This window comes from Dermacentor silvarum, chromosome 9, assembly GCF_013339745.2.
Source record: "Dermacentor silvarum isolate Dsil-2018 chromosome 9, BIME_Dsil_1.4, whole genome shotgun sequence".
Taxonomy (NCBI): Eukaryota; Metazoa; Arthropoda; class Arachnida; order Ixodida; family Ixodidae; genus Dermacentor; species Dermacentor silvarum.
This window is the reverse complement of record NC_051162.1, coordinates 54,040,447-54,065,556: the sequence shown is the minus strand read 5'-3', so window position 1 is coordinate 54,065,556 and position 25,110 is coordinate 54,040,447. Positions and strand designations below refer to the sequence as shown.

The 25,110-nt window shown below is 45.9% G+C and overlaps 1 protein-coding gene across 1 annotated transcript in view; it reads right to left on the bottom strand.

Annotated features, from left to right (window-relative positions):
* The window catches only part of LOC119465254 (uncharacterized), a 405,770-nt gene that overhangs the window by 297,438 nt on the left and 83,222 nt on the right, over positions 1-25,110 (bottom strand). The window contains 1 exon segment of the mRNA XM_037726053.2: positions 21,060-21,144. The gene's annotated coding sequence lies outside the window, so the exon portion shown is untranslated.

Sequence of the window (25,110 nt, the reverse complement as noted above, 5' to 3'; positions counted from 1 at the left end):
TTAGCCCCGAAAACTACCTGCAGGCGCGCTGCGAGCGCCACTCGCGTTACGTCAGGGCACGGACTTGCGCCTGTCTTCTGTGCAGTAAGGGCGGTGTGTGGACGCCACCTGGAGTGTTTACTTTTGTCTGCTCTCGTTCCCTGTGCTTCTCTACTTATGACGGTCCCTCTCAAATATAATGTTACGAAGTTACCACAGCCCGCGACAGACATTCTGCCTGGAGAAGACGACAAAGAAGACGGGTCTGGCTGGTGCGCGGGCTGTCCACCATCTTGGTCGCTGCTGTGTACCTCAGTGTAAATACACTGTAAATAGCCCCGCCTTGTTTCGTTTTACGTAGAATCTTTGTGGTGGAGGTGGTGGTGGTTCTCTGTACCCATCACGGAGCTCCACAACGGCAGCCTCATCACAGTTCCGACCATGTCAGTCGGTGCAGGCATATCGTCTTCACCACCTGCCCCTCCCGTGGCTCCCACCTACATCGTTCTGCCTCGCGGCCAGGATGGGGTTGATGTCGACAAATGGCTCAACCTTTACGAACGGATCAGCGCCAGCTACAGGCGGGCCACTACCCTTAAGCGCGCCAACGTGCTCTTTTACAGCGATGGCCCACCGCAGGTGTGGTTCGACGCGCACGAGGCTGACATTACAAGCTGGGACTCTTTCACTGAGAAGATCCGCGACCTTTTCGGTGACAGTACTGGTCGGCAGCTTGCCGCGCGGAATGAACTTGCGACTTGTGCACAGACATCCTCCGAGTCATACGTCGGTTACATTCAGGACGTTATCGCTCTTTGCCGCCGGGTTGACGAGCACATGTTGAGTCCGAGAGGGTTTCTCATCAGCTGAAAAGTATTGCCGACGATGCTTTTAACCTGCTCGTGTATACCAACGTTAATACCGTCGACACAATTATCAAAGAGTACAGGCGGTTTGAACATGCCAAGAGCCGCCGTATAATCCAGAGATTCACCCGCCTACCCAATACGGCAATATTTTCACGACATCTGCATTCGACAAAATTTATTCAAATAGCTTATTTTCTGGACAACAATATATTTCTCAAGGGCAACGCTAGAGCGCTAGCCGAAGGAGCTCGGTGCAGTGCACTGCCGCTTTTCCATGCGCGGTTCTACACTTTGCAGCGGTAGCTCACGTATAAAAAAATTACGACATAAACGCAGAAATAGAGTACATAACAACGCACTTAGGCGACCTCGCTTGCCGTCGTGCAATAATCTACAACATTCGCTTCGATTTTAGCCCCAAAAAAGGTGTTCGCTCGCGAAGAGTATATAGTCATGGTAAACTATATAATTTTTGCATTTCTTATCGGAAACGTTCGGCACTAACACGAGAACTGAACTAACACCGCAGGTTAGATTCTGCCGGCTCCGCTTGCTTTCTTAACTGCGTCTCGATTAGGCCGACCTTCGCCGGTTATTTTAGGAGGCAGTCACTTGAAGTAAAGCTAATTGAAGCTTACAACTGCTTGCAGTACACGCAAAGGGATGGACCAATGGTTAAGCAAGGTACTACGCAATTAAACATGGACGAGAAGAGCACAAGGGCGTGCGCAGTCCTTCTGCTACTGATCCCGTCTTTCTATTGCGTAGAAGCTTGCTTAACGATGTATGACCGACTCGCCCAACAACATGCACGAATGGACCAATATGTATGCCCTTTGCAGCGCTACACGCTTAACTCAATTGAGCAATTTACATGGGCTTGCTGCTTGAGGGACAGATATGACGAATCTGTTTGGAGAAATGACACAGCTGCTCGGCCCGATGTTCTTTGAGGGAAATATGCCTTTTGGACAATATGGCTGCTGCCAGCAAGAATTTGAAGCCTCATTCATTAGTAGCATGGCACGTATTGAAGATATCATTATTGACCGGTGGAGGTCGGAAATTATATGAACTTGTATGAGGCTTGGGGTGTCTTCGGTTTGAGGCGAGTATGCGAGGTGCTTCTTTATGGACTGACGCAGCGAATAGTTCCCAGTTTGTATAATTAAACCACGGAGCTTCGAGACATCCTGATGCAGAAGGTACTTGTATGTTCCTCTTCAAGGCAGCCTAAGCTGCCCTCTAGTGCCTCGAGTATACTTTAGGCGTTGCAATTGGCGCCGTAAAGAACTGCTTCGTGGTTTCAATTCGAAGTTATAGTGAACTGATTGGTTTCGTGAAAGATGCCTGCCTCCCGATAACAACAGCCGACTGCTTACGTTGCGGGAGGAGTGTGCCACATTACCGATACAGGCTGCTGCACACCACTGTGAAACATTTAATCGCTTGTGATGGATTGGCTCTCGACCTTAAGAATGAAATTTTTCTTTCAGTTGATTGCTAGTTTGGTATTCATGACGTACATACTATGCATGACACGACGTCGTGTTAACAGCCGTGAACAACGCTTTTTCTGGGTGCCTGTTTCAGAGCACGGTGAAAGTAGGAGCAAATTTTTCCATACAATACGCGCGCCTAAGCCTTCCTTTTGCACGTTACTAGTGTGGCTACATTTGACAAGAACAACTCACCAGAGCAATAAGAAAATTCATGAAAGCTTCACTGGCAATATCCCTCTAACATAAATTTGTAATCTTGACACAAAATACCAAGATTTCTGTACCGTGTAAAATTCAATGTCTGCCTTAGCAATGTGCTAAGGGAATGTTGCGTTTTTAGTGAAGCATCACGCACAACTTTGCAAGCCTAATTTGTAGATATTCCCTTTACGCAAAATTTATGGACAGACACGGCACCCAACTGCATTGCAATACCAGTAAACTGCTTCAACGCTACATAGCTTGCAATATTCAAGCCTAGAATTTCATGATTCACGCGCGGTTTCCAAACAGAAACTGCAGCTCAGGTGTGACAGCAGCAATCGGGCCACATTTTCCTTCAATAAGTACGGCTGGCGCGACCAAATTAATACCGAAAGTATGCGCGAAGCGAATGAGCACGCGCGGCCGCCGAGCCAGCCGGAGCAACACATGCACCTAGATAGCACAAGGCCTGTTCACTCCAATCCATGACGTCATGCTAGCTGGCCCGACTGCCATAGAATCTAATGGGGATGCTCCTGAGTAAGCCGTGGTGATTTTGACGTCACCGCTTTAGTCACGCCAGCCTTGGCAATGGAAATTTCGGGCCAGGTATCATGGCCTTATGGAACGGAGTGAACAGGCCTTGTGCTATCTAGGTGGTGTTGGCCGGAGCGAGCGGCGTCCCTGGCCGTGACGTCACTCACGAGAAGGCGCCACTCCAACTGCTCGCCGGTTATAAACACGGCCCTTTGTATACACCTATCTACGGCTATCTTCCGTATACTCCGGTTCCTTCGGATATCGCTCACTTCTATGACGCTCAGGGATCAGGCTTAGCAAGATAGGCAAGTTTTCTCCAAAACGAAGAATCAGTAAGCTAGGCCTATATATGTATGTCCTTTTCTCTCCAACAACCTTATCTCACGCTGCAAGACTTCACATGAAATTTAATTGACTTTATCACAAACGTCCCGGCGACGTCCCAACACGTAAGCGCTCCTCCTGCAGATATACGCATCCGACATATAAGTCTATAAGCTACAGTGTAGAAACGAAAACCATCCTGCCTATTCTGCGCGGTTCTTATCACGCTCGTGATCCGGGGACGCATAAAACGGGTGCTGTTTTAAAGTTATGTAAACAAGCTTTGCAGACAAAGCCGCCATGTAGCTGCACCAACTCTCGTCCCAACTGTACTCCCGGGGTTTGCGTTACCGATTAAGGAGCCCCGCACGGGGCATATAAGACGCATTCGCAAGCAAGCACGTACACGGTCGCGGCCAATCTTGCCTCCCCCATTAGGCTTGCGCGCGCGGGCAATTAGCCTCCGAAGATTGTCCCGCGTTCATTAGTGAGCCGCAAATCGGACTCTGTGATTCGTAGGCGAACAGAGGCAGCGTCCGCCTTCGCAACACTGTTTATCGGTGACGGTGCGTGAGATCCCTAAGCCTAATTATTCTACCCGCGCGATTACACGGATCATTATACGTAATAAGACGCTGAGCTTAGGCGTATTTTACCATTGAATCTTAGTGCGTAATAAGGCTTCGTAATCACCGGTGTACTTGTTGAATGCGGTATTGGATACAAATGCAGCCAAGGTATCGCCTCAGGAACGCCGTCAGCGGGTATTTTGGGAAGACTGCGTCGACGAAAGTAGTGGTAAGATTAATTAAGCGAGTTTAGCTAAGCCAAGAACCCGTTGTAAGAAAGCAATCTCTCGTTTAACGATGTGTTGCGCAAATTCAAGGAGTGATAAGGAAACACACGTCAGAAACGGGACTTTCATACAAAAGAAATGAGGCCAGATTCACAAAGCTTTTCTTTCGTAAGTGCTCTGCGCCATTGTCCGGCCGCCTTAGGTAATATGTCTTGCATTCCGATTGGCCGAAATTATTTCTTACGAACAATGCTTGCGTAAGAAGCTTTCTGTGAATTCGGGTCATGGTTTTTATTTGCATCGACAGCCTATATTGAAAGCCACATAGCACGCGCTTCAAGTGAATTAATTCTGCGAAAAGGCAGGGGTCATTTAGGGTGGCGGTCGGGGAGCTTCCGCACTCATGCCTAGCTTTCCCGTGCATCTTCTCCCAGTAAAGGTCCTGCAGTTTACTTTCGCCACGTTGCAGATATGTTTGAAACTGTTTATCTCTACGGGCTCTCGACAGCAAGCAAATGTGCAAAGAAGTTCCCCTCCTAACTAAGAACACTATCACACTTGGACACAAGCACGGTCGATGCCGCACAAGCTCCGATATCAGCAGAACGGTGCTTCTGGAGCCGCACGAGAGCGCAAAAGAAGCGAGAAAAACGGTTTTATCGAACAAGAATCGCAGTGCTGGGACATAACGCTTGGCCAGTCGCTGCACTGCGGCGGTCGTAAACCACACCCCGAGAACTCGGCTACAGGCGATCGCTCGCGTAGAAGACGCCACCATGCCATAAGGTCGTCAACGGCGTCGGGGCATAACGGCGCAACGTGCTGCAGTGGCACGGTTTGTCGTTAACGGTTACCGTGGCGTAAGCGCGGCGTGAAGACCACCCGAGGGAATCGGACGCCGGTCAGCGCCGAAGATAGCGCGAAACATGCAGAGAGGTTTATTAGCGTTTGCGCGTAGCACGGTCCAGCACTAATTTTGGGAAACGCAGCCACTTGTCCTTACAATACATCTTGCATATCCATCGCGCATGTTGGAACTGTGAGAAGAAGCAATGTTATCCCAAAGCGCCTAAATAAATCCAATATAACACTAGATGCTGTTCGTAAAATTTTCCTTATCATTTTTTTATGCAACGTGTCCCGATGACCCAGGTGATGATTCATCCTGCTCGGTGGAACAACGGTTAGTAGAGGTATTTGTCTAGAGAAGAGTGTAACGCGTATTTAACGTACTCTTTGTGGGACAGAGCAGATATCCAAAATACATTGAATGCTTCTATATCCATTGTGTAATACTCGCATATTCCCATTTTGGGGGATTTGCCAATGATATGCTCATACACAGAGGCAAATACCTCGTCGCCTGAGAGTGGGCTTAGGTCAAATAGAAGAGCTTTAAAATATTCTGTCAGATATTGTGCGCTATTTGATTAGGAGATCTTAGGCGATATCCATGAGGCGACATGATATGTACAGTTTTGTTGTCCAGATTTATTCTTTGATAATGGACAACGAAAGCGCGCTTTCTGGCATTACGTTGCACGTGTACGTGCACTGATTATATAAAACGTTTTGCTCGAATAAAAAGAGATAAAAATTATATTTATCCGGAGAGGTTAGCCAAACATTGGATTGGCAAGTTATTTTAACTGAGATTGTGAGTGACGAAAGGGAGCGAGAAAGAAAACAAGACACGCAGGCAAACACATACCTAGTTTAGCAATTAAATTCTGGGATTTTACGTGCCAACACCACGTTAAGATCACTAGATACGCCATAGTGGGGGACTCCGAACTGATTTTGTCCACTTGGGGTTCTTTAACGAGCACCACATGCGCGGTACGCGAGCATTTCAACATTTCGCCTTGATTGAAATGCGACCGCCACGCCCTCGGACTTAGCAGCACAACGCGAAATCTGATACGCCACCAAGAACACGTACATATTGCTAACAAAGAGGTACACGCACCTAGATTTTATCGCTGCAAAACAAGTATAGTCGCGAACTATCGCAGAGTGTATCATCCCAACTTCCAATTAAGGTTGTGTGGCTGCTCTGTGCATTACCCAGAGCAGACGCGCAACCTTCATTGGAAGTTGTGCTGAACAGAATACAGAGACTCCTTGTATAACTCGCGATGAATTTAGAAGAACCATGCAAGACATGTCGCGGCGAAAAGAGGCAGAAGAAGATGGAATAACAGTCGATATAACCAAAAATGCCAGAGATATTGTGCTTGAAACGCTTGCGGCCCTTTATACGCAATGCCTCACGACTTCAGTGCACCAGAGAGCTGGAAGAACGCCAACATTATGATCATTCATAAGAAAGGAGACGCTAAAGAATTGTATAAGTATAGGCCCTTTAGCTTCTTTCAGCATTGTATAAGATATTCACCAAGATAACTTCCAATAGAATCAGGGCAATAGTTAACTTCAATCAACCAAGGGAAACAGGCTGGTATCAGAAAGGGATATTCTACGATGGATTACGCCCATGTCATCAATAAGGTAATTGAGAAATCTGTGGAGTCAAATCAACCTCTCTATATGACTTTCATGGATTTTGAAAAGGCATTCGATTCAATAGAGATGTAAGCAGTCATGGAGGCAATGCATAATCAAGGAGTATAGGAGGCATGCGTGAATATCTTGGGACATATCTACAAAGATTCCACAGCTACCTTGTTTCTCCGCAAGAAAAGTTGAAAGTTGCCTATCAAGAAAGGCGTGAGGCAAAAAGGCACAATCTGCCCAATGCTATGCACTGTATGCTTTGGAGAAGTATTGAAGCTATTACACTGTCAAGGCTTAACAGTGAGGATCAACGGCGAATATATCAGCAACTTTCGGTTTGCAGATGAGATTGTCCTGTTCAGCAACACTCGGGATGAATTGCAGCAAATGATTGAGGACCTTGACCGAGGAAGTGTAAGAACGGGGCTGAAGAATAATATGTAGAAGACACAGGTAATGTTCAATATCCTGGCAAGGAAACACGAATTCATGATCACCAGTGAGCCTCTAGAGCCTGTCCAGGAGTACGTTTATCTAGGTCAGTTACTCGCAGGCGACCTCGATGATGAGAAGATAATTTACTGAATAATAAAAAAAATGGTTTGGAGTGCATACGGCAGGCCTTACCAAATACTGACTGTGGGCTTACCACTCTCGTCGAAAAGAAAAGTGTACAATCATTGCATTCTACCGGTGCTAACACACGGAGGTTAACAAAGACATTCCAGAACAAGTTAAGGAGCGCGCAAAGAGTGAAGGAACGAGAAAAGTTAGGCGTAGCTTTAAGAGACAGGTAGAAAGTGATGTGGATCAGAAAGCGAACTGGAATAGCCGATATTGTAGCGACATTAGGAGAAACAAATGGTGCAGGGCAGACCACATGGTGCGTAGGGTAGATAACCGGTGGGCCATTAGAGTTACAGAACGGATGCCAAGGGAAAGGAAGCGCAGTCGAAGACGGCAGAAAACAAGGTCGAGTGATGAAATCAATAAATTTTGCAGGCGCAGGTTGGAATAAGCTAATGCAAAACAGCAGTAACTGGAGATCGCTAGGAGAGGCCTTCGTACAGCAGTGGCCATAAAGAAGTCGCAGTTTCGCCCGAAAGGTGAAGCATCGATTGCAAAAGCAAATTAGTAGATACATCTACGCAGCCAGGATATTAGTTTTGTCGGCTGTATAAACTTTCAAACATTCGCTTACTGACTAACTGAACAAGTACGCTGTCACGCGCGCACTAGATTGAGCCGCCCTCGCAAGCTTTCATTCGCACATACAGCGTACGGCGCACGTCGGTGATGTTATCGTGTTTGGGCTGCATACGGAACATCACGACGACGGTGTCGACGACGATGACGACGGCAGAAATGCGCTTGGAACGTCCATACAATTGCCATCACAATAAAATAAGCTGATTATGATTGCGGTGATGGTGATCAAATATGATCATTGCGCCAAATTAAGCACCCTGCCTCTGAAAGCGTGAAAGCAGCAAGTTACGCACAAAATCCAAAGATTGAGTGCGCTACTTCTCGCCTTTCCATATTTCTGCGTGGGCATGCGAGCTGGCGCAAAGCTCAGCACTGAAAAAAAAATGGTCGACTCATCTACGACCGTGAGATTTCTCCAGCCGGTTTGACGTACTTAACCTATAGGCGCGTAAGAATACGGCAAGCCGCGTTCCTCGATCGCCCCGCTCCGTCGGGCGTATACGGCTTCATGCACCGGCGCCTCCGAGAGACAAGCGGTCTCCTATTAGGGTAATGCTGCCTAACGAGCGCTGATGCTTCGTCTCGTGACGAATGCAACGCTACGGCAGGCATTGAAGCGACGACGCCCGAACAACGGACCCGTCCGAACAGCGAACGACACGCGACGTGTACGAAGCCAAAGGCGCTCGCGCTGAAGCGAGTACAGATGCGAGCTCTATATAAGTGAAAGCAGGCATAAAGGCAGGCGCGACTCACGTCACGCCTTGTTAGACCGCATGCCCCTGTGACGCAGAACTATGCCATTGTGCGCGATGCGCGACAGGTGGAAGGCCGCGCTGCATGAGTAACGACGGTGCTTAGCATCTAAGGTGCGCGCAACTTCGCCATTGAATTTTGTGCATGGTTCACATGCAGTGCCTGCCATGAAACGACGCCTCGGTGAAGAAGACTCACGCGATATAGAAAGTAGGCAGTGGAGAAAACTTACGGAATGAAAGGAAATTTGGTGGAACCAGGCAGCAACGTCAATGCTGAAATCGGGTGGTTGTTAGTATTTTCCCTCAACGATCACCTCCTACCTTGCCGATTAATGCAAAGCTCAGTTTTGTGAGGCATGCTAGCGCACTGCGTGTGGAAGAAAGGCAAAGCAACGAGAAGACAAAAATAAATTTCAAGCTTTGAGCTCCGCTTTGCAGGCATTACTCGTACAAAGTCTTGCGCTCCAACTCCCAGCTGACACAGCTGCCGACGCTGCTAAATTCCTGGACTCACGCGGCCACATTATTGGTGACATGCTACTTGCCAACTTGATGGGAGAAGAATTATATATATACCCTGTTTCACGTCGCGCAACTGCACAATGGGACCGAAAATTGGGCGAGTTGGTTCTGCGTTAAGTGCATTAGAAGAATTTCCAGTGAAACAACTAGCAAGGCAAGCAAGTAGACAGAAAGACGCTGTGACGATCAACAAAGATGTTTGTCAGAAGGCGTTGATTGACTGTTAGTACTCAACAGTTCAAAAACTAAAAGAAAGTACAAAATCGAATGTCAAATAGACGGTGAGATATCATGGGGACCATGACCTCGCGCTCTTGGTTGCAGACAAGGAAGGCGGCTTCGTGGTAATGCCTGAAACCTTGCGCAAGACAAAGGCACAGGAATCAGTTCACAAACTCTTTGTAACATCTGATGTTAGGTTGACAAAACTGAGACAAGCGGCATTAGATTTATGCGAAAATAAGAACCTGAATGGTTTACGGAAGCTGCCCGAGGGTACTAGGGCGGACAGTTCGCGTGTGTTCTTTACGGCCAGGACACATGCTCATTGTACCGCTTCATGAAATTTTGACAGGAAAAATGCATTCGCAAGTAGCGTTCTCTAACTTTTTATTCAAATGTTTACACGCGGTCAGATTTAAGGATCCTTACTAAATCAATAACTCAGGTGAAGTGATACACTTCTTGCAAAATCTTAACTTTGACAAAGGCCCAGTATATCTGCCTTCTCTGTTGACGCGGTGGATCTGTTCTATTCCCAGCGTCTTTCTGTCTACTTGCTTGCTTTCCTAGCTTGCTTTCCTTGCTTGTTTCTCGCTGGAAATTGTTATAATGCACTTAACCGCGCAGTGGGATATGAGGGATGCCGTAAAGGAGAGTTCCAAATCAATTTTGACCACATATCGTTCTTTAACGTGCACCCGATGCACAGTACACGACCGTTTTCTTGCATTTTGCCCCACCGGAATGTGGCAGCCGCGGCGGGGAGTCGAAACCACGACCTCGATCTCTGCAGCGGCTTGACCGACGGACCATACATTTTGTGTCTACGTCAACATACAACGCATAACCTTTTGCATGAGCTTTTGTGGGAAACATGAATGTCGACAAGCCTAAAAATATCGCGGTTTGGCGGGTAACTTGAGCGTATAAACACGGTCTCAATGTTCCGAAAAAAATATTAGCTTTGGAGAGAGAAACACAAGAACGAAATGAAGGAACTTTAACCAAGGTCTCGCCCGGTTAAATGGCTACCGTACATGTGGGGGAAAAGAAGATGAGAAGGAGAGAAAGTGTGCGCGAATTCGCAGAAGAATGTTCACCCACGTGTATGTTCACCCACGTGTACCACATGTTCCCTCCATTGTATGTTCACTCACGTGTATGCTCACTCATGATGAATGTTCACTCACAAGCGCTTATCCTGTCCCGTTGTATTCATAATGTATATTAGCGCTTTGGTGGCCTTGTGCGTAAGAGAGGTCTATTGCTAAGGACGCAGGATCTTAGCTTTCGGGAGCGGCTTGTTAAGCGGCTGAGACTCATACGCCGGACATTTGGTCGAGAATTGTAGGTCGTATATTGGCCCGAAATATGTTATATGGTCTCATGCCGTCCGCAAGAGTTGCATACAGCGCTGTTGAGCATTTCGATGAGGAATTAGGGAGCGTTCATGAATGCAACGCCCAACCTTATAGGCGGCAAACTGAAGTTGTTTCGTGACGGGCGAAACAGGGTGGCGCTGTGGAAGTTCCGCAGGTTTAACAAAATCTGATGTGTTCAACTAAGGTGGTCGATTCTGAAAAGCGCCATGATCTAACTACGTTGACAGAAAAAAAACACGCTTATGTACATTGCGTTTACATACTGATATTTCTTGGCTTTTTTAATTACGGCCATGTTTTCTTTATTTCCATTTTCTTTAGATTGTGTTCATCGATGCTCCCCGCTCTGTTTCTGTGTACAAAAAAAATTTCACCGCCCATGCACCCCGTACAGATGGCAAACCGGCGAAGCTGAAATGTGCGGCCCCGGTATGAGCCACACGTGATTTCTTTGTTTCTTTCTTTCTTTCTTTCTTTCTTTCTTTCTTTCTTTCTTTCTTTCTTTCTTTCGTTCTTTCTTTCTTTCTTTCTTTCTTTCTTCATTTCTCTCTTTCTTTCTTTCTTTCTTCGGCCTGGCTCATCCCCGCTTATCACAGACTCATACCGGCGCTTATCCCTGACTCATATGCGCCACACGTGATTTTATTATCTTTAATCGCGACGTAACTGACCAGCATGTGATGTTACTGATGTCATGACGTTTTAGTCATGTTACTCATACATTCGTACTCTTCCATGGCAATTTTGGTATATACAAAGTGAACGAGACGCGGATTCTCGATAAGTTTTCGATTGGTTTATTTCTGCCGGAGGGTTTCTGTGGTCGGACCACGAGTGTTTCAGCCTAGGCATACACACCTTCCCCGTAAAATACCTACCTTATATCGTCTCTCATTTGGAATGCCTGTATAAGAGAAGACGTGTCCATTGGTCAAAACCATGTTTGCCCTTACCGGTGCTCTTAATTTCGCTAAACTATGTGTTTTTTTTTCTTCCGTATAACGGCAGTAAAACCAGTGATGTGCCACTATTACTCGTAGAGTTCGCATGACTGACGCTGTCAGGTTCTGTTTGCTGTGGGACCCTACAGCGATACAGGGATATTAAGAAATCTCTCTTGATGCAACATGTCTCGAATTTGCCCTTGTCAGGTGCTCTGCAGTCGGTGGGGATTGAAGGCTCAATGATAACTGCGATATTCATAACGGAGATAGCGGCCAATTACTGGACTAGGGTGACCAGTTTTGGCTATCGTGTTTCCTAAGCAGGGTGGGCCTACCAAATGTGGTGGCACCTGGACTTGCATAACACCAATGACTCTCGCTCGCTTGTTCCTGCTGGTTTTTTTGTTTGTTTTAGCCACCTTGAGGTTCCCCTGCAAGCCCCAAAAAGCTGGAGGCGACCCTAATCTTTGACTTACGTGTCCAGTAGTGGCACTCGCTCCTCGGCGTTGGTGGACCTCGGTGTATTGTTTCGGTTAACTTTGTGTTTTCCTTGTGGTAACTTTGTGTTACTAAAGTGAAGTACGACACAGACACGGAGAATGCTGGTGAATTCTTGATGTAAACGTTGTAAACTACACTACACTACACTAGGCCCGGCATCCTCGTCGTCGGACACTCGACGGTACACAACACTTGGCCCGGCGTCTTCGTCGTCTACTTCCAGAGCGAACGGAACGGGCGTGAAACCGCGACGCACATGAAGCCAAGCCATAACTGATGCGGTGGGTATCGAAAGCGTACGATTGTGTGCTTTGGTGTACGGCAATTGGACTTTCCTGAATTGTTTCTAATTATTCTTGTCACTTAACTAACTCAACTGGTAACTGAACTTATGCTCTGATGTAATATTTATCATCAACATTAAGAAGAACTATCGATTTTGTACGATTTTTATTTTTAATGATTTATTTTGAATTTAGAAACATTGTTTCTAAATTCAAACACGTTCAATTCAAGCACAAACCGGAAGTCGGTGGTTGACCGGAAGTCGCTGCTTAAGAAACAAAGTGCGTCACTCGCTGTTCGTGCCACTAAAGACGTGCTGGTTTGATCGGGGATTTGACGAGAGAACTTAGAGTAAAAGAAGGCGATGGTCTGGCTTGGAATGGAAGATGGAAGCCGGAAAACGCTGCTCAGGTTCTACATCTACTTCATGCCAGCATATCAAGTAACATTTGTAGCAGATTAGACATACGACTAATGTGCGCCACTAAAGTTCCTGGCAGCATTCGGTCCTAATGTCCTCAGCGGCTGAAGAGTGTTCTAAATTGTAGCGCCCATAAACGCGCCAAACTGGCCAGACAAGCAGCCTTGACGTTCCTTTTTTTTACTTTTTCCTCCATATACGCGTTCATATTGTGGTAACATTGATGTTGTCGAATAGTACGGGAGAATAGCACGCATTTGAAATCAGTAAGGTCGTCCCATCCTACCAGCGTAGCACAGGACATGTTCAAGCTGTTTGGAGTCGCTGACATGCCCAGATATCTGACCGCCAGTCCCACAACTCATGTTTCTAGCAGAAATATTACATACAGCATAAACTTCCTGCTTGCTTCGCGTTTCCGTCTGCTCTTGCACATGTCTCAGAACAGAAAAGCCTATGGAAAGTAAGGATTGACTTCTGGCCTTGTTGGTGGGACCTCATTGATTGATTGTTCTGGTGCGGAAAATTTCTCACACGGACACAGGAAGGGTCACACACAAGCGCTTTTGTGTGTCCCTTCCTGTGTCCGCACGAGAAACTTTCTGCACTCAAACACTACACAAAAAGTAAGCTGGGCCTTTCTGTTCAGGGACTGCAAGGTCTGCTACGTCGGGTAAGTTGAACGTTCTTTCCGAACCGATACCACGTACACGATAGTTCTTTCTTTATTCATTGTCGCACAAGAAAGCCGTCTATGGTAACGGCGTTCTGTCTTCCCTGCCGAAGAAAATTCCGTCCCACGCAACAAATATACAAGAGGCACCCCGAAAGGTATCAAAGAACCGTAAGGTTCTCAGCTGAACTGGCACTCCTCGGCGCTTTCAAGAATAACAGCTCTGCTGCGTGCGGAACGACCCGACACCGTCAATATTTCAGTTCACTGCAGCCGCCGCACCGTCGCCCGCTTATCGTTGCAACGCAGGGCTCGAAACAATAGCAAAACCTCGCGCGTCAGCGGGAAGCCTTGCAATACCACCTGACGACCACGCAGTCCCGAACCGAGTGGTCCAAGCCAGGGGATCGATGGCACAACTGGGTAGAGTCTGCGCGAGCCAGGTCAGAGAGTCGTTAGTGCTATGGCGTATTCTCGGGCACGTACTCGTCCTTACACACACGGCACTGGGCCTGAAGTGCGCTTCGCAACGATCGAGCACGTAATACGGCAGAATGTCACGAAGACCCAGAGGATAACAAGAGCTTGGAGGTAAAAAAAAAAGAACATTTCGACGCTTGAGAAGCGCAGGGTGTGGGGAAAGCTGTAAGTTGGTTGCACGTGAGGATAAGACAGAATCGACAAGCAACAAAGCATGTCGAGACTGGAGGTTAGAGGTATTCGAAATGCATAATTGAAAGGTCACCGTTCTTTTTTTTTTTTTCATCGGCTTGAGTTTTTGCTTCTACAGGCTGGCTTCTACTTAAGTGCGTTTACAAACCTCATTGCAATTTCATGCCGTCGAAAAAGCGTTTTCCCGTGTTTTCGTGTCATACAGTTACAATATACAGGAATGTTTACGTTGGAAATGAAACACTTCTTGTTATTTTGATAAAACCGTATTGTAAAGAAGAAGAATGAGAAAGCGTTTACTACATAATTAATAAGCTATCTAGGACAACAGGCATTATGCGCCGCCACTGCTACAATTTTCCTACCTCTGTTAACATACTCATATATAACTCTTTAGTTTTGTCTCTATTAAATTACGCGTTTCTTGTATAGTCAACAACAACAGCTGGAAACATTAGCAAACTTACCGTCCTGCAAAAAAGTTGTCGCAGTTTCACCTGAAAGGTGAAGCATCAATTGCGATAGCAAACTTGTAGAGAGCTATACGGAGTAGTGATATTAGCTTTATCAGCTGTATAAACTTGGACATGCAGCAGCATCGGCAACACGCAGATCTGTTGTCGACGCCATCCGCGTTTTGCCCGCGTTCGCTCAAAATGCGTGCGGCGTTGGTGACTGTTGCCGGAGCCTCTGATATAAATAGGCACTGCGTGCCGCAGCTAAACGTCGCCTCCCTTCCCTCCCCCTCCCCCACGGCCTCTCGCTCGTCGGAAGAAGGCGCGTTTGCTCTACATACATGGTGATTGTGAAGGAGAACAGAGACGCCTACTTCTGCAGCCCTTAAGAGAGCACGGCGCAGAACGCGCGTTTGTTCTCCGCCGTGCGTTCACTCCCCGTGAAAGACGCGCCCCTCGCGCCCTTTCACTCGCACATACAGCGTTCGGCGCGCGGCGACGATTTCTTCTCCAAATGACGTCATACGGAACCTCACGGCGACGGCAACGGCGACGCCGACGGCAGAAATCTGCTTTTGAGTGTCCATATAATTGCTATCGCAATAAAAGTGCTCTACGCCTAGCCTGTAAAGTTCCATATCGCTACCACACTGCAGACTTGTTTAAGAAGTACCACATCATTCAGGTTACATCAATGTATGATTACAAGCTATGCCGTTTATATAAACTCGGTTTGCTGTAAAATAATGATGACATGACAAGCCTAGCAAGGCTAGAGAAAAACATTCATGCTTATAATGTACGCCATCCTGAAGTGTGGTATGTCGCGAAATGTAGAACTAATTACGGAAATCAAATGTTAAAATTTCAATTGCCTACACTTCTAAACCACATAGTAAAAGAAAATAACATTGACATATCTAGTACATCACCAAAACAACTGCGTTTAATGTTTGTATAATGATGTGATACGACGATTTCCTTGTTCTTTATGACTGCTTCGTAATCCCCTTTTCAAGTGACGTTTTATATATTTTGTGTTTCCTTAGTAGGTTGTACTTCCTTAGCCGCACGCTTTTATGCTTTCCCGTGTGCTAGGGGGGTCAGGGCCCCTCAAGCTGTTCTTACAGCTTTTACCTGCCCTCCTCGTAACTTTTTCTTGTTGCGGAATAAAATTCAATTCAATTCAATTTGTGGCGATACGTAAGGAAAGAGGCTCTTAAAAAAAGTTGTCGCAATTGATTGATTGATTGTGGGGTTTTACGTGCCAAAACCAGTTCTGATTATGAGGCACGCCGTAGTGGAGGGCTCCGGATTAATTTTGACCACCTGGAGTTCTTTAACGTGCACTACAACGCAAGCACACGGGCGTTTTTGCATTTCGCCTCCATCGAAATGCTGCCGCCGCGGCCGGGATTCGATCCCGCGATCTCGTGCTCAGCAGCGCAACGCCTTAGCTGACTAAGCCACCGCGACCCGCCGGGGTGGCTCAGTCAGCTAAGGCGTTGCGCTGCTGAGCACGAGGTCGCGGGATCGAATCCCGGCCCCGGCGGCCGCATTTCGATGGAGGCGAAATGCAAGAACGCCCGTGTGCTTGCGTTGTAGTGCACGCTAAAGAACCCCAGGTGGTCAAAATTAATCCGGAGCCCTCCACTACGGCGTGCCTCATAATCAGAACTGGTTTTGGCACGTAAAACCCCAGAAAGAAGAAGACTAAGCCACCGCGGCGGATAAAAGTTGTCGCAGTTTCACCTAAAAGGCTAAGCATCAATTGCGATAGCCAATTTGTAGAGAGCTATACAGAGTAATGATATTAGCTTTATCAGCTGCATAAATTTGGACATGCAGCCGCACCGGCAATACGCAGAACTGCTGTCGACGCCGTCGGCGTTTTGCCCGCGTTCGCTCAAAATGCGTGCGGAGTTGGTGACTGTTGCCGGAGCCTCTTATATAAATAGGCACTTGGTGCCGCAGTTAAACGTCGCCTCCCTTCCCTCCCCCTCCCCCCCTCCCCCACGGCTTCTCGCGCGTCCGAAGAAGGCGCGTTTGCTCTACATATATGGTGATTGTAAAGGAGGAAAGAGACGCTTAATTCTGCAGCCCTTAAGGGAGCGCGGCGCCGAACGCGCGTTTGTTCTCCGCCGTGCGTTCACTCCCCGTGAAAGCGCGCGCCCCTCGCGCCCTTTCACTCGCACATACAGCGTTCGGCGCGCGGCGACGCTTTCATCTCTATTGACGTCATGCGGAACCTCACGGCGACGGCGACGCCGACGGCAGAAATCTGCTTTTGAGTGACCATATAATTGCTATCGCAATAAAAACACCGCATATCCACGGGGTGAATGATGATGAGTGGGCGAAGTTCCGGAGGGAATCATCGGTAAACCATGAATCTTCCGTGTAATTCGCCCAGTCTCGCCACACTAAATCGAACGATTGACTTCCACCAATGACACGCGCCATATGTGACGTCATTCCTATTTTATAACAGCGCCCTTCATTATAATTGCACCATCTCCCTCGATGGTGCAATTATAATGAAGGGCGCTGTTATAAAAGTTGTCGCAGTTTCACCTGAAAGGTGAAGCATCAATTGCGATAGCAAATTTGTAGAGAGATATACGGAGTAATGATATTAGCTTTATCAGCTGTATAAACTTGGACATGCAGCAGCACCGGCAACGCGCCGAACTGTTGTCGACGCCGTCAGCATTTTGCCCGCGTTCGCTCAAAATGCGTGCGGCGTTGGTGACTGTTGCCGGAGCCTCTGATATAAATAGGCACTTGGTGCCGCAGCTAAACGTCGCCTCCCTTCCCTCCCCCTTCCCCCCCTCCCCCACGGCCTCTCGCGCATCGGAAGAAGGCGCGTTTGCTCTACATATATGGTGATTGTAAAGGAGGAAAGAGACGCCTACTTCTGCAGCCCTTAAGGAAGCACGGCACAGAACGCGCGTTTGTTCTCCGCCGTGCGTTCACTCCCCGTGAAAGAGCGCGTCCCTCGCGCCCTTTCACTCGCACATACAGCGTTCGGCGGCGCGCGGCCACGATTTCATCTCCATTGACGTCATACGGAACCTCACGGCGACGGCGACGGCGACGCCGACGGCAGAAATCTGCTTTTGAGTGTCCATATAATTGCTATCGCAATAAAATAGGAATGACGTCACATATGGCGCGTGTCATTGGTGGAAGGGAGCACAAACGCGTTAGAAAGGTGCAGTACTCTCTAGTAAGGGGGAGAGGCCACAGCGTCTTACGCAGCCGTTTACACATGCCGGAACGTGCACCGCGTTTGCCGACGCCATCACATGACTGCTGAGAGAGTATAACCCCTGTATTCATAAACGCTCCTCGACTTGAACTTGACTTGCCACCGCCTTCAACGCGTTTCGAACGCGCTGCCCAAGGCGGTGGCAAGTCAAGTTCAAGTCGAGGAGCGTTTATGAATACGGGGGTAAGGCGGAGAGGCCACAGCGTCTTACACCAGCTTCTTACACGGGCTATAACGCGCTAGCACAAACGCGTTAGAAACGCGCAGTCTTTCGTTAATGTTGGGTATTTATTGTCATCGTGGTGCGTGTGTCCATGTGCGCTTCGTGGCGTAGTGGTTAGCGCCACGCGTTCGGAAGCGAGGCGTCTCTGGTTCGATTCCGCGCTACGGACACAACTTTCGGAATTTTTTTTTTCATAAAAGTAGACGTGGCTACCTACTACGACGACGACGACTACTACTACTACTACTACTACATACTACAGAGGAGGGACAGGCCCACACCCTAAAGAGCTTCGCCCCTAAAAAGCTTAGCGGTGGACTATCGAGCAAGTATAGAACAAGTATCGAACAAGTCATTCAGGCAGCAAGCATTCTACCAATGTTACGTATCTGCAAAATATGGCGTAAGCGCCTCTAAATCCATAACAGGTAGGTTGGCTTGATATGGGCAGCCATAAAAAGCATATGTACTTCTAATTTTACGAGCGACATCAAGGCCAGCAGCTCATATATCCTAGTTCTTTGTTTCAAAGGTAAAGTAAATATGAAATCACCCCCCCCCCCCCCAAAAAAAAAAAAAAAAAAAAAAAAAGCTGTGGCTTGCAAAACTTACCTATGTCTTAGTCAACAGTGAAGCTCGGGAATTTGTGTTAGTACAATTGTTGTGCAAAAGAGAATAGACAGCAAACCGCTCAATAAGGAAAAACAAAACACTGCATGCACCTAATGATTCAGTGAATACTTTTTAGTAAGTCCTTTTTGCATTAGGGTAAGGCTATTTTCGCGACACGTTACTTGCAGCGTCTGATATTAGATATCACCGATATTCACTGAATCGACTAAATTTGCCAAAAAACGCCTTAATAATTTAGTTTTAGCACGTGTGACTAGCATCAGGATCGTAGCCGGACTGTTCTGAAAACATCTTTGCTCAAGAAAAGTCCAGAAATGCATTGAAGTACTCGTCCACATTATCTTTTATGAAACGGGCTCACGTCCGTTTTATTCGTCGGAGAGAAAGCAAATGGCTCTGAAAAATATTACACAAAGTAGCACTGCATATGAACCCAAGTTTACACACTCATTCACCGCGGATGCAATTCGCTTGATAACTAAAAAGTGCACTTTAATGTTGAAATCGGAATGGCTGCGCTAAATTAGTTAATTATAAAATCATGTCAGGATTATTTTTCCTAGCGCTAAGTAGTGATTACCGCACAAATCTGAGCGTAAGCCGGCATGAATACTATGTAGCCGAAACAACAACGTATTCCTGTTTACGGCAGTGCTTAAAGAGCTCTTATGTTCTTTTAAAACGCACGTTCTCAGCTAAGCCCCTTATTCGTGGTAATCCTAAGCATGGAGAAATTTAGGAGGCATATTCATTCACGTACTCAAGGGGTTTCATCAAATGCGACTTTAGATACTAAGTGTTCATTATCAAAATTCCTGCATGATGGAAACTGTCTTGTTTTTAGATATTGTGCGACACGTCAGACAGCTTTCGACATTACTGAAACCATAAAATAGGCGGGCAGGGTAACAAAATAAAAAAAAATAAAAAAATAAAGTTCGACCTCATTATTAGTTGCCCGGAGCCTGCCAAAACACTTCCCACTTCTGGTAAGTCATAACGAATAAGTTAAGAGTTAAAAAACATGCTTTGATGCAGCGAACTACAAACTTCAGCTCAAAGCATCGTCCAGGAATGCAACGTTGAACATTCCGCTGCACACAGACATAGTCGAGCCGCTGCTTTTTCGAAAAGTTTACCGGCAAATTACCGAGAGAAAGAGTGTTTTTCTTTAGCTATGATATACTATGCTACCAACCCGCGCGCAAGAACACCATAAACTGTCCACTTGAAGGCGTTGTGCAAGCCAATACGTTTATTCTATCGCCTCTGATATCTTTAGTGGATGAAACACGCTGCCAATTCCTACAGTGATTCTATAATCAATCCGCATACAGATTAAACTTTCTGAACAGTCTTCCTACGATAATCTTTGCGTCCTCTTTTTGCGTGTGTTTTCTGTATCCACCCCACACTGTTCAGAAATTCCCGTGGCGCTTTCAGCTACATAAACAAACAAAAAAACGCATGATTTCTTTGGGCTAGGAAACTAGTGCGACCCAATGGGCCAAAATAAAATTTTTCCATCCATCCATCCATAATTTCTCAAGCCGCTCACGATGTAGCTCCAGGATAGCTGAACAAGAAGAGGCTCACGTGTGTTTACGTTTTAAATTTATGATGATGAAGAACGAGATGAGAAGCAGTCATGTTGCATATCCCCCCCGTATTCAAAACACGGGGAATGCGGGAGATGGAAGAGTTCAAGACGATGAGCAACACGGAAACAAGAAGGGAGCAGAAGCCAACGTTTCGAGAAGTGGACTTGTCGAAACGTAGGCTCCTGCTCTCACTTTGTTCCACTGTTGCTCATATCCCCCCTATGTAATACCCTAATAATACATATGGATTATTACCCTAACAGGGTAAATACATAGGGTAATTATGCCCTAAAATAAAAGTAAAATACGTTCATTTTAATTAAATAATTTTCTAATACACACACTCCTAGTTAATGCCGCATATTGCTATACCGGCCTGTGTAGCCAAAAAAAAAAAACGCGCTAGGTATTCCCTGGCCAGGGAAACATGCACGCTTAGTTTTGACTGTGAACCACAATTGATTGTGATTTCATTTCTTCAAGTACGTTTAATTCTGTGCGAATATCAGGAAAGGGAAACGCTGTAGTTGAACGTATTATGAATGCTTCGACTTACCGCAGCCGTTCATTCTGCCATGCAGACAGTATTCCAAACGTCCGAAGCTTGGCAACGTCTTGAACGAGCACAGCCACCAGGAATTCTGCAAAAGTGTTTGTGAAAAAATAAGTTTAAAGCCTCCGACTGAACGATGTACTGAAAAATGTTTTTTTAAACTCACTTAGTGCAACCACAGCCAACAATTTCCACACATTTTAATACCTCTATCGTTTAGTTTCCAGCCAAAAAACTTGGCTTTCGAGAAAGGAACATTGAATACATTAAAGACATGAAAGGAAATTTGCAACCAATCCAGAAATACGGAGTAGGAACAAAGTGTTAAACACAAAATTACGCTGTGTGTAACCTTTCTATAAAAACATTACAAGTCGAAATATTAGACACGTGACAATAAAAAACTACTAAAGGCAACCCTTACTGACAAAAGTGAACAGGCAATATAAGAAAGACTTGACTTAGAATGGTATGATTGCATTAGTTCTTCTTTACTTTGCTCAAATACATACCGATTGAAATATTAAGCCGCTTCTCAAAAAAACTAAGCGAGATACAGCAGGTAAAATTATTGTTGACCAGGTGATGAAAGGTAAATGTCTGGTCCAATACTGGTCTCTGGCACTTGCTTTGGCAACGTCAATGTGTGTTCTTGAGATGTACCTTTCTGGAGTTAAGAAATAAGAGCTTGCTTAAAAAAAGGGAAAAAAATTCGCATTGGCGAGAATATGACCCCTATGTGGGGTAAGAAGATAACGACGAAGCCTTCAGGTTTTGTGACCCATACATCTGCTGCTGATCACGCTCGACATTGTAGTGAATACCACTGTTGAGCAGGTACATAAATAAAGGTAAATTGAAAGGCACAGGCCTATACTCGTATTTGTCTAGCTTTTGCAGATAAATTTATTGAGTCATCAATATTGTTGAGCTATCAGTTAAACTGTTAAATATCCACCGAAAGTGGGCAACCACAAAATACCTTTCAATAACCACTTGCGTTCATCTTTTACACGGTGCGCTTCAACTCTCCCTGCTCCCCCCAGCGCCCTCTTCTTGTTTTCGTTTTTTTTCTTCTGCTATGCTTGAGTTTCACGTCTGCAGGGCGGGATTTTTCCACGTTTCCATGTAACGTAATCGGTACTAAATAATTCAAACTACGTCTACTCAACCTTTCCCGTTCACTGAAGATGCAGCTGACGTTAGGTTAGGAAAAATGGTAGTATAATGATCCAATGAAATCACGACAAGAAATGCCCGCATGTTGGGAAACTTTCTGGGCCAACCAGTGCACCTGCCAGTGCCCTAAATTCTAAAGATAGAATAGCCGGACACGTGCACGACCTTGAAAGATATGATATTCAAAGTATAGCTTCGCGAAGCCGCAAGTAAAAGAGAATGTGCTAGATCAAGCAGAAGGCCCGGTTGGCTGCCTTCGACGGCAACGGAACTAATTTATTCTTTGGCACGTGTGAAAGTGCGTGGTTTTAAAAACGTCCCAGCAAAAAGTTAATAGTTTCGGGGGTCTTACGTGCCAAAAATACAATTTCCGTACGAGGCACGTCGTATTGATGGGCTCCGGAATAAAATTGGCATTGCGTGGTTTCTTTCACGTGCGCCCATTGCAGGCTACATGAGTGGCTTTTTGTCTGTTCTTTTTTTTTTGCAGCGCAATTCCACAGCCTCAGGGCTAAAAGCGAAAAGTTGGAAGATTATGTGCGACAGGCGGAGTCAAAAAAAAAGAAAAGAAAGAAAACAAAATGTCTATTCATGCCGAGATTCTCGCGGTGTGCTACTGGCAAGCTCTATTTAAAGAGTCAGCGATGCCATCAAGTTACGACGGATCATGTATGTGGAGAACAATAGAGGCCGCAAGTCGCATGTTGTAACGATTCATCCCATTTTTCATTCTTTCGCCCTTTCACTTAATCTGATGTCAGCATGCGGTTATTACTTCCGGGTCGGCTACTCGGCGCAGGTGATACGAAAATAATAAGGCCGAATGGAATCTATCGTTACGAATATAGCAGCTATGTCGATCGGGTTATTAAAGAACGCGCCATTGGAACTCAGAGCTTCTGCATAATACAGAGTTTCGGGTGTTTTTTTTTTTTTTTTTTTTTCTTTATTGGAGTCAGCGGAATGCGTAGTGCCGCTTTTCGCAGAAATATATCCTTGCAGGTTTTCCCCTCTTCGTTTTATTTCGGTTGTTTTTTTTTCCCTTTCTTTCTTTTTTGTTTGAAGTTTCGCACATTTCATTTATTTTTCCTTCCTTGGAATATATCCGTGTTATTACATATTAATGCGTTAACCAGCCATTGAAACGTTCATTTCTGAGTCACGCAATGAATTGCCTTCCTCTTTCGATTTCGCGCGACCGGTTCGTTTAATATGCACCCACTGAAAGAAGACGACCAATAAGCTAAGGGTATTAGCGATGCAATTAGCATAGTCTTGAATTCCCAACCGATTGCGGGTGTGCTCAAAGCGATCATCTACGCTAAATTTTCCGCACCAGCTGGCCCACGGTGCCATGCACGCTGTAATTACGAAGATCGTGCGACGCTATGAGTGTCCACTGCCCTTCTGCCGCTCTTTCTAGCAGTTTTATATATGCATATGTTCACCGACTCGTGGCACATAATTAGCAGTTCACGACGTTGAATGCCAGCCGTTACACAGAGCATTATATTTTTATTCGTCTAGCAGGAAGCTAGCCCCCCTATCTAATTACATGGGTACCGACGAATAATTTTCCGCAGTATTCATTCACCGAATTCTATAAAGCTTGTTGTAATAAAGAAATTGTTGACCTATTGTAATTGTAGCAAGCATATTTTCAATACAGTGCTTCAATCTTGAAATCAAAAATTGTTGAAAATTGCAATTGGCTGAAAGCACAAAGTTTTCAATCTTTTAACACGGTAATAAATAAAGGTAACAAAATTCTGTATATTGCATCTATCAGGAAAGCGGACAAAAATGTTCCGTTATACACAGCTCCTAAATATACAATTAATTTGTATATTTCCAATATCATAACCATAATTACAATTCCATGTAAGCTGTAAAGTCCAAAACGAAATTTGTCTGCAGTGCATTCTCTAACATATGCAGTTCTCAAAACTCGAACGCTTCTTTTTGGTGGAGGGTTACGGTTTTATAACCTTCGTGCTTTTTCTTTTTTTTTGCGCTTTCTCTTTTCTTACCCGCCATGGTTACTTAGTGGCTATGGTGTTGGGCTGCAAAGCACAAGGTCGCGGGATCGAATCCCGGCCACGGCGGCCACATTTCGATGGGAGGAAATGCGAAAACACCCGTGTACTTAGATTTAGGTGCACGTTAAAGAACCCCAGGTGGTCCAAATTATTCCGCAGTCCTCGACTACGACGTTCCTCATAATCAGGTCGTGTTTTCGACACGTAAAACTCCACAATGTAATTTCTTTCTAAACTTGTTGATTTTTAGCAACTGTTGTAACCAATCGCAGCCCTAAATTAGAATTATGCTTGATACACTTCTTATGTATTAACTTGCTGTCTTAAATGCAGGAAATGTTATTAAGATCTCTCCATCAGCTGTACAATGGCAGAAGGGCTGTATTTTACACGTTTGTAAACGCAAGAAATCGGAATTGACCCCGAGCTAAAGCTTCCTATTAAACGTTTTCGTGGAGCTACCGAGTCGCTACAGACTGAACAGATTGAACAGACAGCGTTTCACGAGAGTCACGGTTTCTGTATTTTTCTATTCTAGCGAGCTCCATCAATACAACGCAAAGAAGCGCCAGGCAGCTCGACAATGTGTACCGAGAATTCGCTCCATGCATCTCAGAAGCTGGTCGCACTGAAAGGAGCAGGACCGCCTGCGCCGACACAATCAGCCGTATTTGCGGGGGGAAAAAAGTTCAAGAAACTTTTTGGAGTGGTGAAGAACGTGTCGCAAGTTCCGAAGTACATGGACGAAACGATGCGGTTGCATACCGAGGAGGAGATAGGCGAAGGGCAAAACGGAATAGATAAAAGGGTGTGGCTTGCGTCTCGGTGGTAGTTGC